This window comes from Callorhinus ursinus, unplaced genomic scaffold (assembly GCF_003265705.2).
Source record: "Callorhinus ursinus isolate GAN/ISIS: 27379988/994484 unplaced genomic scaffold, GSC_fseal_2.0 scaffold7, whole genome shotgun sequence".
NCBI lineage: Eukaryota > Metazoa > Chordata > Mammalia > Carnivora > Otariidae > Callorhinus > Callorhinus ursinus.
Genome location: NW_027397069.1, coordinates 54,984,196 through 54,999,173, shown reverse-complemented (window position 1 = coordinate 54,999,173; position 14,978 = coordinate 54,984,196). Strand labels below are relative to the sequence as shown.

Here is a 14,978-nt window from a genome sequence, read left to right as displayed (position 1 = left end):
ATTAAAAAAAAAAAACCTTGTCCTTTTACCTATCAAATGTTATCAGTCTATAAAATTGTAATATTATCATAGTCTCCCCCAATCACAAACCTCAGATGATCTACATACTAATGACAAGTCTCCTCAGTCAAAACCCAAGGAAAGTGACCTAGAGACTGCAGGTTAGAAAATCAAAAAGGGAATTTTCATTTAAATGTAAGACTATACACACATGAACAAAACTAACATATAAGCATGTCTTTATCTTGAAATTTTTCTAGCAAGCAAAGGATGGTAAAGAGAAATTAATCACATTGTATGAGAATTCAACTTGTATAAAAACATTCCTGGTGTTCTAATTATTGTGATCCCTTAATTTTAATATTGGCAACTCTAAAATATAATTTATAGGGATACTGTAACTTCACCCAACCCTATATTTTCCAGAAGGATTTAAGGTCTCAAATGTGAATTCTCTTACTATGATTTTCTTCTTTAGGACCATCACCCTCTGGTTGGGAACAGACGCCATGAGAAGAATGAAGAGAACACAGACTTGGAGTCAGATAGCTCTGCCATTTACTTGCCAAGTGACCATACATAAACACACTGAGCCTCAGTTTCCTAATCTATAAAACTGAAATTAAAAACACCTATTTCACAGAGCTGTTATCAGGATTAGAAAAGGCAATATGTATGAAACATCTATGTCACACAGCAGGTGCTCAATGAATTGTTCCCTCCTGGCCCTATAACCACACAACAAAGGAATTTAGGAGCTCTAGTTAAAGGTACCAGTCTAGGTATTTTCATACTTAATAACTGTGACATCAAACTAACACTTTTTTTTAAGTCTAATTAGTTGCAAGATCTTTCTATTGTCTCTCTGAAACAGAGTTATTAGCTGATAGCACGCCTAAGACTCACAAATGCTGTGAAGACTCCAACATTTCCAGAGAGGAAAAGGGCTATGTCAACCCACAAAGGCTTTCTCTTTCCTAGGAATGTTCTCTGGGATTTCCCCATGGGACTTCCCTGAGCTACCTTGAACTAAATGCCCCACCCCCATGACCTGGCCTCCTGAGAGTTTAAAGCCTGCCTTGTCTGTTGCCCTTTATATTCCAGGATGTTGAACATCTTGTATTTATTTCTCCATAACTTCCACTGGATTTTAAACTCCATGAGGACAGGACAGTGTCTTTTTCACTATCTAAGATTTAGTCTCAAATACAATTCTCTAATTGCAATATTTTCACAAAACTTTCTGCTAGATGGTTCTCTTAAAATTAGTTTTTAGTTTTCTTCTTTTCAAGGTCTGAAGTGTCAATAATCTAGGTATAACAGGGATAGATGTGTTTTATTTATTTATATGTGCCTCAGCGGGTCCTGGAATGGAAATACCAAATCCCTTAATAAAATGAAAGTGAATCTTTCTTAGCACCAGAAGAAAATCCTAGGAGGCATCTGATCTACTGCAGCACCACAGCCTCCTCAGCTCTATTTTTCTGGGCCATCCAACACCCTGAAGGTCCCATGATGCACTGCTTACCCTTTAAACTCCTCTCTTGGATCCAGGCTAATCACCTAAGGCTGTCTCTCTACTCCCCCACCCAGTCCTCTGACCACTATATTCGAGGGATGTTGTAAATATGCCCAAATAACCATGTTCACCTCACCATGGGTGTGTCCATGTATTCCTTTCACAGCATATTTTAATTGCCTGGTTTTTTTTCCTCCTCTATAAAGAAAATTAGATTGTAAGCTCTGTGAGGACAGGAACTATCTTGCCCAACACACAGTAGGCTCTCAATAAAGATCTGCTAAGTGAATGACTTCCTTTTGCAAGATTTTCAAAAACACTTGACTAAAGAGTAAATGGAAAACAAATGGAAAGAATCTTAAAATACAGTACAAGAAACTTAGCCAGGAACATACAGATTTCTGACACTAGCATAGTCTCTGGAAGCTTCAGCCTTGTCCTATTCACCTTTAGACTGGGCATAACCACCTTGTCTTTTAGGCAGGGCTACTAAACTCCCCAGGCCTCTTTTTCATAGAGAGAAAGCTATCCTAACCATCCCAAGTTCTCCACACACATTCAGGTCCTGTCTCCTGGTCATTTTCATGCCCTCCTGCTGTCCCTCCCACCTCTGCAGAATCCACCTCTCATTCCCATGTCAGACTAGTCCTGCAGGGAAGCTCACCTCCTCAGCTCAGTGCAGGACCTCCCCTAGCAAGCCCAGGAGTGTGGAGGACACACAATGTCCCAAGAAGGAGGCACTTACATGAACAGGGGATGAACCCTTCGCAGGCCTGTAACCCACGTTTTGTCTGTGTGACCACCTCCCTTGAGGAAAAGAAGGTAGTCCCAAAATCCACTTCTACAGGCAAAAATACCTATAGGATCCTAAGAAAACAGTCAGCCTTGAGTTCATTGATTGCAGATTTGGGAAACTTGTGTAGTTCTTTTTGGTGAAAGAAGAAACCTGACACTGAGCTAACCCCTGCCCAGAGGCCGCTGGGGCCTGGAAATACCCTTGTGAATTCTCAGCGTCTAGGCCAACGCCTGGGAGTTCCCTGCCATCGGGCCATCTGCACAGGCGCACTCTTGAGAGTTTGGCCCGGCCCAACTGTATGACCTGTGGCCAGACTGTGTGTGGCACCCATAAGGCTAAGGCCGCTGCACCACCCTGACAGGGAGAGATTCCTGGTAGCTGCAGCGAGGCCCACCTTTGCTGCTCAGAGCTCCCGGGGTCCTTCGACCCTCACCCGGAGTGCCTCTGCTGACGGCTGAGACCGCAAGAGCCCTGATGAGAACAGAGTTCGTTCCCGCCCCTTATCCCTTCCCCGCCACACTTGCCTGCGCCACGAAGCTCGCGAAGTGGTTCCCCCTGCGTGCCCCTCTCTCCAGGCCGAGGCTGGAAGCGCCTCCGCCTTCGCTGCTGCGCCAGACCCGCGTGGGCTGCCCGCGGCCGCCGCCGCTCCTCCTTGCCCCAGAGTCGGTGCGCGACGCCGTCCCCGCTGCCCCGCTGCAGACAAGCCGGTTCGGTGCTGGGCCTGCCCGGACCCCTGGACCTCCAGATCGGAAAGCCCTGGGGTTGCTCCCGGGCCGCGGGGGTGGGGTGGAGGATGGGGGCTCAGTTTGCAAAAATAATAACATGTTCTGGTCGCACTGATGCCAGGACCCCCGCGAAAGGCAAGCAAGTGATTCTGCGGGCCCTTCAGGTGTGGCGTCCAGTTTGCTCAAAGTATAGCAATCCGCTACTTTTGCAATGTGAGAAGGATTTTGAGGGGGCTAGGGCGGAGCCCCAGACAGCAGCTCCTAGCTGGACCTGGATATTCCCCCCCCCCCCATTCTGACCTAGGTCCGCGGCTCTGACCTGAGTGTGACCTCCGCGCCCCGCCTTGGGCTCTGCGCGAGCGGGAACCCGGTGCGAGACTCCGGAGGAGTTGCGCTCGCACCCGGGGCTTGCAGACCACGGGAGTGGAGGCCGGGGAGGAATTTATATAGGCTCACGTCTGGTGTCGTTTTCCAGAACGAGCTAAATAGATCTCAAAAGTAAAGTTCTCGTCCCAAAGCCGCCACTGCGCCCCCTCGTCCTCTCCACAGATTCCCCAAGGGTGCTTGTCCAAAGAGAAGACTATTTGCGCCCCAAGTTTTCCTCACGTACGGCGCTTTGAACCTGGGTATAGCGTTCGAGATGCACGCACTGTGCTCACCCACTCACGTCTGTGGGAGCCACGTACTAATTAGGCGCCACTGTCGCCAGGTCCCAGGGAGAGGCAGCCCCGCTCCAGGAGGCTGAGACCCAAGCAGATGCCAAGGTCACCCGCCGTGACCGGCCTCGACATTTAGAAGGAGAAAGGCTGCGTGGAACACTCTTTAAATACTTAATCATTTGAGACAGGAAAGCCTGTAGGCGGACGCGAACGTGCGGGAGTTCTCTTAAAGAGCAGCGCAAAGTTGCCAATGTAACTGTTTCCTCCCGGCGAATGGGCCGCAAAGAAAACACATCTGGACCAGGTACTTGCGCAAGATCCGCAAAGCCGCTCCCGGCGATTCTCTGAGACCTCCAGCGCCTGCGCAACCAAGGCAGGAGGAGCGGGCAGGTGGGTTTTCTCCACCCGTGAGTGCTACAACCTCCTTCTCTATTTTCTCATTTTATTTTTTAAAAGAAAAAAAATGAGCACAAGTCTCAAATGTAGCTAACTGAACAGGGTCCAGATAAAATTTGCATTGTGAAAAATATGAAGTCGAGATAGATCAGTTTGTGGGTGAAGGCTGCTCTAGCAGAAACGCGAGAAGTGAGCAGGAGCCCACAATTTTCGTTTTTACTGTAGAAGTCGGTAAACGAAATCAAATGGTAATGGTTACCTATTACAGCCACTGAAAAGTTTGAAACAATCTAGTGTGTTTTGGATTTATATGTATGTAATCACCATACTTTTTATTTTGTCTAGCTATTTCCATTCAGTTTTAATAAGCTATTAAAGCTCCCTGGATAAATTTTGTGAGGTATATTTTTTTAAAATGAGTGTAGATTACCTGAACCAGAAGCGAAGTTTGAGCATAATTTCCTTAGCTACTGGGAATCTGTACCTCCTGCCAAAATTTCCAGTGATGAGGAGAAGAAAGGGAAAGAAGGAGATTAAATATTCATTGAGTACCCACTATGTGCATGCACCCTGTTGGGGCTAGTTTACCCATTTTATTTCATATTAATCATTGTTTATAAATAAGAGCTCTTTTTAAAAAGACGGAAACCTCCTTCTGCATCCGGACCTCAAATGGATAGCTTCCATAATTATATTTTATTCGCAAGAATTTCGTTTTTATTACTTCCTTCTTCGAAGTGACATAATTGCCAAGGTTAATGGAGAGATCCATATTTAATGATATTAAAGTCTGTTTTGTTTAACCGATTACATCGTTTAGTGTTAATCCTGACTGGGGGTTAAGGGGGGGGAAGGTGAGTCAGCAAACGCTGAATTTCTCCTAACTCTTTAGGTCCCTGTAAGAATAAAGAAAAAGAAATCCTGAACTTTCTGGAGGAGACGGAACTTGTAACTGGGAGGAGAGCACCATCACTGAACGCGATGAACCAAAAAAAAAAAAAAAAAGAGAGAGAGAGAGAGAAAGAAAGAAAGAAGAAAGGAAAGAGAAGAAAGGAAAGAACATGCAAAACAAAACCTCCGTTGCTGTGGATCAAAGGAACCGAAAACATGACCCATTTTGTGAGGGTTATGCAAACACTGTGGCTTATATTGACCATTGATAAAGGCTGAGTTAGACTAGCGGCTACATATGTTACAATGGATACGGTGTGATTGAGTTTTAAAAAAAAAATGAGAAAGGAGTTAACCCCCAGATGAAGTGGGAAAGGAGAGGAGAAGAATAAACCCAGGAGCTCCAGCAGGCAGGTAAATCATCAAAAATTCAGTTCCTGTAACTAATGAAAAAACCAATCTCACTATAGTCCGGGGGAAATGGTTCTCTGACGCAAGCCTGATGGTGAGTCTATTTGTCGTGTTTCTTTTCCGGACTATCAAAAAAGTTATTTCGAGATTCAGCCAAATGTTTTGACTGGGAGACAGAAAACGGGACGAACCGTTTCCTGCTGTAACGCCCGGGCCGCAGAGCGGCCCAGCGAGAGCGCGCCGGGAGTCGCGCGCTTCCCACCCGGGGCTGCTCAGTAGGAACGCTCCCCCGCGCGCTGGGAGAAGTGAGCCCTAGGTCAGCTGGCGGTGCTGCTCCGGTCCCACATGGGGCCTGCTCTTCAGCCTTCCTTTGGAGGAAAACTCCTTTAGTTTTGTTCTGGAAGGGGAAATGGGCGCAGCTCTTCCAGAGCTAGCAAGATTCCCAGTCGCCTGACAAACGTGGAAACTGTGGGAAGTTCTAAACTGAACTTCCCTCATTCCCTGAGTCCCTTTCTGTCTCCTTTACCAGGGCTAAAGGGCTGCTTGCCGAGGGGTTGCTCTTTCAGATGAGTGTTTCCACGTAGACTGGCGAAGGGCCGCCGCCCGCTCCGAAGGCTACTTGTCGACCTCAGCGCCCCGGGCTCGGCGCGGCGCACCGCCAGCCTCCCTGCGCCCGCCCTGCCCCGCTCGCGGAGAAAGCCCGAGGGCGAGTATCTTCTCCGCTGGTCAGACCTCCATGCCAGAGAGGTCTCCTGACATAATCCTGTCCAGGGGGGCCAAGACGTGCACTAACCAGTGCTTGGCTCTTCGGCTACCGGTCCCATCCCCATTACCGCCCGCATCTTCCTTGAAACCAACCCCCAACAGCAGAAAACCTCGCCTCACACCCTCCCTCCTTGGTCCCCGCTTTCCCGGCCCTTTCCGGGATCCCACACCCTCACCCCGTTTCTCCCGCCCGTCGGGGCCGAACCCAGGCACCACTCCCCACGCCCACCCCGCCGCGCCATTTAACCCCTTACAGGTTTCCGCAGCCGAGGGAGCGCTAAACAGAGAGAATGCTTAACCTCTACATCTCACCCCAACCCCACCTCCCACCCTACCCCCACTCCGCCTAGGTCACCTCCTAAAGCAACCTGAAGGGAGGGGATTGTGAAATGAACCAGTGGTGGGCGGAGGTGGAGGACATGCTACTTCTGGATTCTCGAAACTTTGGCAAAGTCTGGGGAACACTTGTGCTCCCCCAGGACGGTTGTCTTCACCTCGAGTGGAGCGCGGGGTGTCCGAGTTCTTTGGCACTAACTGCGAAGAGCCTCTCCCTTTCCCAGCCCCTTTAAGGACATCTGATCTCAGCCTCAAGCTTTCTCCTCTAGTCTAAAAGCTTCGTCAGCCGCCGAGAGCGACCCCAGGCGAAGCCGGGAAGGGAGAGCGCCAGTGTGGGGTTAACCCAAACCAGGGCGCCCAGAGGTTGGCTGAGGCCCTGCGGGTCGAGGCCCCGCGCACTGTTTGCTGGAGGGAGCCCCCAGGGATCCGCACGGGGCATGTGGCCACGCCTGAAGCAGGCGTTCCCTTTTCCAGATCATATTCCCCATAAAATCTAAAGCCAGATGCATCGCTTGGGCAAGTTCCCATTTCACCGCGAAAAGCACAGATTTGTTTCCAAACTGGACTCCAAATCGAGGTTTCTGGTGCGGGTTCCAGTGGAGTACGCAAGCTTGGGCTTTCGATGGCTCAAGGGACTGCCCAGACTGGTAACGTTTTAGGTGCTGCAGTTTTATCCTAGACCAGGAAATGTGTCATTTGCGTGTGCGGAGATTAAAAAAAAAAAAAAAAAAAAGAGGGTGCGTAATAAAGACAACTATGGCTTTCAAAGCCATGCATGTACTTTTTATTTAAGTGGGGTGGAGAATAGACCAACTTCATAATTACAGACGCCCAGGTAAGCAAGATAACCTGATGGAACCTCTGTTTCACAACAGTAAGTTACAAGAGGAAAAACTTGCAAGAAAGTGAGAACAGTGGCCAGGTATGAAGCCAAAGGGCGAACATAGTGAAAGCAGGCTTTTTTTTTTTATCAGTCTGCTGCGTCAAAAACAGCTTCTGATGAATATTTTTTTAAGAAATAGATGGTTCTTTACAAAAGGGTAGCCTAAGGGTCGATAAACCTAAGGTTCTATTTAACCTGTAGCTCTCTTCTCAACATTGTATAAAGAAATTTGGGTGGAATAGGCCGTCTTTTTTTTTTTACAGTTAGAACTTTCTGGCATTTGCAGTTGTGGTGAAAAAGGAAGGAATAAAAACGAACGCTAGTCTGGGATTGACTACTGCCTGTTACCAGCGAAACACTAGCAGGAAACCAAGACTGCCTTCCCAAGGCTCGCCTAAGCGAACTCAGTTTTGCATCTTTTAAAATTACAGCTGTTTTAAAGTCACTTTGGTGAAATGAATGACCAGCAATGTGGGATCTAAACGACGCAAACAAGTACACATTCCCAAGTCTCTCTATTTAAAGAGCGAAAGGGTGAGATGCGAAAGCGCCTCTGAACAGCTAGAGATGTAACAGCTGTGGGCTGCACCGTTGCAGTAGGTGCCAGGGAGAGAAAGCACAGACCCAACTACTCGTACAGAAAACTGTTTCCACATTCGACTCATTTAGAATCAAATGATTTTTTTAACACTTGCCAGAACTCGCAGATATTGCTACAACAAATGTACCATTAAATAGAATAAAGTTAGTTGTTTATTAGGGTAAGGTGGTGCTTTTCTGGAGTTTGGCATTACATATATGTACTGGAGCGACAGAGAGAGCCTCTAGCAGGCCAGTCTTCTAGTGTTGGGTCACTGCGGGGGTGGGTAGGGAAGCGAGGACGCAATTTGGGACTGGCTGCCATCCCTGAGAGATGATTGTGGGGGATTACCTTCACCTAGTGAAGATATTCTCAAGCCTTCCCTTAACCGAGAAAATCTGCGGCCGGTAAGGCCGCCCACACTGGCCGCTCCTCATCCAAATCTGCGCAGGCCGCCTTTGTCCCCGCGGTGACTACTGCGAGGGAGGAGGGCAGGAGCAGAGGATGTCACCAAAGTTTTCTGAAATCTTTATACCACGTAGAACTCTGGTTTTTGCAGGGAGTCTCGATGCTTATTCAACGTCAGTGGATCAGCAATTCTGTGGGCCTCTGCGGCCTCTGTGCGCACTCGCTCGCCCAGGCCTCTCCCCGGGATCCGCCTCCAGGGGCCAACGCTCGCCTCCGCGCCACGCTCCTTGGCCTCCGCGTCCCCTCCGCACAGCCCTAATCAGTCTCGAATTTCAATTCCAGATCCAGGCCAAACTTTCCCTTCTGGACTGGCATTCGCTTCTCCCAGGGGGAGGAGGAGCGCTAGGGTTCATGGCAGCCCCCGGACGCCCTCCGGAGACCACCCCCGACCCGGTTTCTGCGCAGCTCTGGCGTCCACTCTCGCCTCCCTACCCCAGACCTTAGCCTCCCGCGGCCGCTCTCAGGGAAACCCAGGGAAGCCGCTGCGACTGATGCGCCCGGGTGCTTTCGTTTTACTTTCGCTCCCTCCTCGCCGCAGCTGAAAAGACTGCGGAAGAACAAAGTGGGGGTAAAAGGCACGTGTCCCGACAAAGTAGCGGGGACACTGCGGTTTGGCCCGAAACGGGAAGGGGGAAGGAAGGCTAAGGCTCAGGCCTGGACACCCCTGCCATCTGCAGGGGCGGGAAGGACCAGGAGGCCCTGGATTATTTTCTTCTTGCAAAGAAACGTGGTTTGTAGGTATGGATGTAACAAAATTGGCTCGTAAACGAATTCGCCTTCTTAGGCAGGCTGTGTCTTTCAAATACAGAAGACAAGGCAGAGTGGAAAGGCGGGAAGAGGGGCGGCCTGGACCTTTCACTAAGTTGGAAAAGAGAGGAGGCACGAAAGCCATAAGATTAAGAGTGGCTTCCCCTACCAAACTCTAAGACCCGTCAGGTGTCAGGGGACCAACACGTCGTCCAATTTGAAGCGGGTCCGCTCAGCTCCGCGCTTTGCAAACCCAGCAGCCACTATAAAGGTTTGCTTTATTTCTTCTCACCTCCGTCTTTATGGCGAGCGAAGCACACGTTGCTAAACTGATGAACCCACGGCCTAAGTTCTCCCCCTTCAAACAAACAAACAAACAAACAAACAAACAAACAAACAAGGCCCAAACTTGGAACGGTTAGTCAAACAGTGGCACACTTATTGCTGCCCCATGTGGCCCGTGCGAAAGCTCTCCTAAGTTTGGACAAGCACAGTGCACGGCCAGGAAGCGCGGCTCGCGGGCGCGGGCCGGTACAGAGGTCCCGCCCCCGCTCCCCTGGTCTGCACTTGAGCCAGAACGAGGCTGAACGCACGGGTACAGTCTCTCCAAAATCCTCAGAAAATAACATAACCCTTCCAGACTGTTTACCACACCGTCCAGCTGCCCGGAAAGGTCCAACGCATTTCCTGCACTCGTCCCAGCTGAGCCTGGGCTTTCCTCCATCCGTGATCTGATGGGCTACAATGTTTTACTCCGACTCAAACTGCGATCTAAATAAATTAGCTAGGGAAAAGTCCCATAAGGCGAGAAGGTAAATTACACTCAAACTAGCTACTTGCACTTGGTATTGTTATAAGGCCTTCCTCTCGTATTTACCGCCTTCCTTGTTTACATCGAACTCAGAAACAGAGGCTTTAGGCCGGTAGGGAGCTCAGTTTCATTTCGGGGGTATACCGGGGCCTATCATTTCATCAGGTTTTGAAGGAAAGTTCCAATGTTTTTGTCACATATCTAACTTACAGTAACTACTCAAAAACCATATTCCCCCCACTGTGGCTTAGGTCTGCAAACTCCTCGATTCCCAGCTGTCCGGGAAGCGGTAAGTAAACTCTCTTAATGCCTCGTTGCACCTGCGGAGTAGAGAGTGCGTCTCCGCGCGTCCTGAAACGGCCGCACCGCGCTCCCCGCGCTCAGCGGACCAGCTTGAGAGCCGCTGCGAGCCACCTCCGCAAGCCTCAATCCCCCGCCCTCATCCGATCATGCGGGGGAGGGTGGGGGCGGGCATCCCAACGCCAGGGGAAGCGGCCGAGCGAGGGACAAGTCAGGCCCCTGGCTCCGAGGCGAGGCCCGAATGCGCGCACACTTCGCGACCGGGGCGGTGGCGCTCCCGAAGCGGGGGGGGGGGGGGGTTGCTGTGGAGGGCGGAAGCGCCGGACCTTTGTGAGCACACCCAAGAGCTGCGGGCCAGGGGTCCCCGCCGGGTGGCTAAGACGTGGGTGCCCACGCTGTGCGCGACACTCGGGCTACAGCCGGAGCCCACGAGCTGGGCGCACAGCTGAGCGAGGCAGCCGCAGCCGCCACGGAGCCTGGCGGGCGGCGCGGAGCACCGGCGAGCTGGTTTTCCCGGGCGGGCACGTGACGGGGTTGGCAGCGCTCTGGCCCGGGCTAGGAGGAGGGGGAAGCGGCGAGCAGGAGGCCGGGGGCGGGCGGACGGCTGGCTGCTGTGTACTTAGGTCGTGTGCTGGGGCTTTTCTCTCCCAGGAGCCGGCGGAGGGAGGGGGAGGGGCCACCGCTCCGCCTTCTCCTTTTCGCAATGTTGACGCAATCTATAAATAGTGGAACAAAAGGACCAACTTCCTCGGAGCTTTGCTGAAACTGCACAAAAAATCGAGCTGGGGGGTTCCCTGGTCCCTGGCGACGGGGCGGGGAGCGCGGCGCCAGGGGAGGGGGCGGGCGCGGTAGCGCGGGCCCCGCCGAGGGGGGACACCTGGCTGAGGCACAGCTGCCGCCGCACCGCTCCGCGCGAACCCAGGACTCCGGTCCCTGCGCGGGCTCGAGAGTTCGCCCCGAACCGGGGTCTTCCTCCTCCGCCGTTGACAGGTCAGTTCGTACCGCCCCTTTCTACACTGGGTTTTCTTTTCCCTCCCCCAAGCCTCTACTTTTAGAAGGGAATTGAGGGAAAAAATAGAACAAGGCGAAGCAGTGACAGCCACCAAATTTGCAACCCCAGCAGTCCACGGCGGGGTGGCCGAGGGGGCTCAAGGAGGCGGTCAGCGCCTGGACCCTCGTCGTACGGCCGGTGCCGGTGTCGCGGCCGGAGACGAAGCCAGGCAGGACTAGCGTGCGCCGCCCAAGCGGCAAGGAGAGCGGAGGCGGGAGCGCTGCGGAGGTGCGGGTCGAAGGCTGGCTCCCGGTTGCCGCTCCCGCCCGGGGGCCGACCCCCGGCAGAGACGTGCCAGGTCCAGGAGGCCGCTGAGCGCGCCTCGCCCCCTCCGAACTCGGACCTGGCGTCTCCGCCTCGTCCTGCGGCTGCTGTGGGAGGGCTGAGCAGAGAAGAGCTGTCGCCACACGCCGCCGCGCACCCTGGCTCCGGTGCCCACGCACCCAGGGCGCCAGGCATTTGGGGGGCAAGGTGGGGTCAGGGGGCAAGTTCTCATTCGGGAGCCCGGGACCTGTGCGCGAGCGCCTGCCGCGCCGCCGTGGCGGTTACTCAGGGCGCGGGGGAGGGGGCGGAGCTGGTGCTGTTGACAGCAGTGCTGGAGCAGGGAGGGCGAAAGTTGGGGAGAAGGGGCGGGGGAGAGGTGGGAGTCGGAGCTGGGGGAGGGAGGCGCGCGCGAGATTCGGCGGCGGGGGGGGGCTGGGTCACGTGACGGGCAGACGCCCCCGCTACAGGCTGACTGTAGGGGTGACGTCACCATCCCCTGACTGCAGGGGGTGGCACTTCCGCTCCCTCCCCCATCTCTTCTGCAGCCTCCTGTAACTGCGGTTGCAGCCATTTCCAAGTGTGGGAGTGGGCGGAGGGTGGACAGGGGTTTTCCTCACTGCCCCAGCCCCTGGCTGCTTCCTCAGCAATCCAGAGTCCCGGGCCTGAACCGGAGTGGGAGCGGTGGCCACCCCCTCCCGACGCGTCCCATTGTGTGAGCGGGAGGCGCTGGGCGGAGGCTGGTGCCGGCCCCCCGCGGCTCCTAGCTCCGTAGGGGGCGGGGCGGCCCCGGAGCAGTCAAGGCCAAGTCCCGCTGCGTCCCCAGAGCGCCGTCGGAGCGCGCGAGGTCCAACACTCTCGACTCCCGGTTGGGAATTTGGCGGCTTTGCCCGCGTTCCCGGGGCGCCGAGCGGCTGGGGGGCGGGGAACCCGCTCAGTGGCGCGGGCCTAAAGTCCTGCGGGTGTGTGGTAGGAGTCGGTCACCGCTCCAGGGGACGCGATTCCTGCAGTCGTTATAAGCTATTTGGGGAAATTCGGGGTTTTGGTGACTCAGCGCGGTAAGCGCTATTTATAAGTTGACGCGTTACTAGCAGGGCAATACACTTCACTCAGATCCGTCCGCCAGTGGAGGGCAAAGAGCTCTGTTAAGAGACAACTAAAAAACTTTTTTTTTTTTTTTTTAAAGAAAAAAGGTTTGACTCAGATCCTATGCTGTAAGACCCAGCAGCTCTCACGAGTATAGTAGTCAAAACACGTTTTCTCTCAAAAAGTTGGAACATCTTCCAGGGTAGATGGAGAAGTTTAGGGACACGTCGTGATGGTAGACTGTTCTGGTGCTGCGTGAACTAGGAGCAATAATACAGATATATGACCCAGCAGCCCTCCTAGCAGGTTACAAAATATCAGAACTGCATTTTTACAGGATTTCTTAAATAATAGACCTAACACCTTCCGGTGGCTAGGCATAAAATAAAGGAAAATTGGTTGATGTTGAAAATTCCTATATTCTGTAACAGGAAGGTGTGTGTGGTATTTACCATCACAACTGCTGACAAATATAAATTACACGTTTACCACCCAATTTCTTCCCAGAAAGTACTGTAAAAATGTATATTGCAGCCTGGAGTTTTACAGTGTGTAAGTGCTGCAGAAACAATTATCAGTCCTTGCTTGTTTTACAGGCTTTATGGGTTTTATTTTTTTCTTTTTCTCCCATCCCCCCACTCGCCCCCACCCCAGTTCGGAAATCCAGGGGGTAAATGCTAAAAAAGAGCCATTGCTAGTCGGGCTTCACGGAGCCAACAGTTCATACCCAGCTTGCCTAGCCCCGCACAGTTTTCTATAGGTAGCAAGATCTGAGGTGTTTCCTGAAAGAAAGAAGGTGGTCTCCTGGATAGCCAGTTAGGCCAGCTAGGAAAGGAAGGGGCTTCCTAAGCTGAGAGAGTGAAGCAGAATGTATAAAGGCCTGGAACTACAGAGAGAGAAGTACAGGACAAGAAGGGAATAAAGACGGATGAGAAAGGAAGCTGGACAGAAGGCCAGAGGAGTCTGACCTTTATCCTGAGAGCTACAACTTTTTAACCTTTTTGTAGACACATACCCTTTTGAGAACCTATGGGAAGCACTGTGGCCTCTCCAGAAAAATGTACCTATAGATCTATACTACAGTTTTGCATACATTTTCAAGGGGTTTGTAAGTAAAGCACTATTGGGCCTCAGGATTAAACCTATAGGAAAGGGAGAACCAAGAAAGATTTTTTAATGGAAATGCATAGTCAGGTGTGAAAAGATTAGAGGTCTTTGAAAAGATTACATTGGCTGGGGTCCTGGAGACTTGAAGATGGAATGTAAAACAGCCTGTAATCTAAGTAAGAATGGACTGGGACCACTGCTGTGTGCCTAATGACAGTGGTAATAGAGAGAAGAGGGAATCAAGAGAAGTAATTAAAATGAATTGAAATGGGAAACTGATTGGTTGTATGGGGCAAGGGCAGGAGATCCCTAGGTTTCTGGTCCAGTGTGTGGACTGGGATGGGGAGTGGGCCTTAGGTCCAGGAGGAGGAACCCTCTTTTGTCCCTGTGGAATTTGAGCTATCCGGGAACTAGCCCAGGAGGGTTGGAAGTAAAGTCTGGCTCTCTGGAGTCAATAAAATGTAGATGGTAACTAAAGTCATGGGAATGTATAAGATGAACCAGAAAGTGTGCAAAGTGAGAAGAGGTCTGAGAAGAGAACCCTGGGGAAAGCCCACATTTAGGGGAAGGGGAGGAGCCAGAGGAAACTTTCAAGGGCACTGATGAGTGACTAAAGACTGAATGGTGTCCTTAGTGTATAACTTTGGTCAGTAAATCCTGCTTCCTTGATAAGGAATGAAAATATGTTGCAGCTTTAGTCCTTTCATAAGATTGAAAAGTCTGTATTATTTCTGGGGGGGGGGGGCACCTTTCCAAAGATTTTAATTCAGAAGAGAGATGAGGGCAGGAGATGATTAAATCTTGCTTTCCCCTCTTTTTTGAAACTAGGGATACCTAGGGGAGAAGAAAAGAAGAAATAGACTCAAGCTTTCTCTTTTCCCTGCTCAGACACTAAGCCTTCATTCAAGGAAAAGGAGTTTAGATAGGTCCCCATTATGGTATTTTTTTGGTTCCTGATGGCACTTCAAAAGCATACTTATACACCAACAATTAGTACTAGGAGGTGCTAAGGTCTCAGTCTGGCTAAGAAAACAAGAAAAAGTGGAGGGAAAGCGTTTTCTTTTGCTTCCTCCATCTCCTTCCTACTTGTTACAGCTAACCTGAGCTAGAACTAGTCCCTACAAACAGGGGCTCAAGTACATAACAAACCACCCCAGAACTTATTCATTACTTTACTTGAATATGC

The 14,978-nt window shown here is 51.4% G+C and overlaps 1 pseudogene; it reads left to right on the top strand.

Annotated features, from left to right (window-relative positions):
• The first annotated feature begins 10,792 nt into the window (after nucleotides 1-10,792).
• The window catches only part of LOC112826713 (ELAV-like protein 1 pseudogene), an 85,705-nt pseudogene continuing 81,519 nt past the window's right edge, over nucleotides 10,793-14,978 (top strand).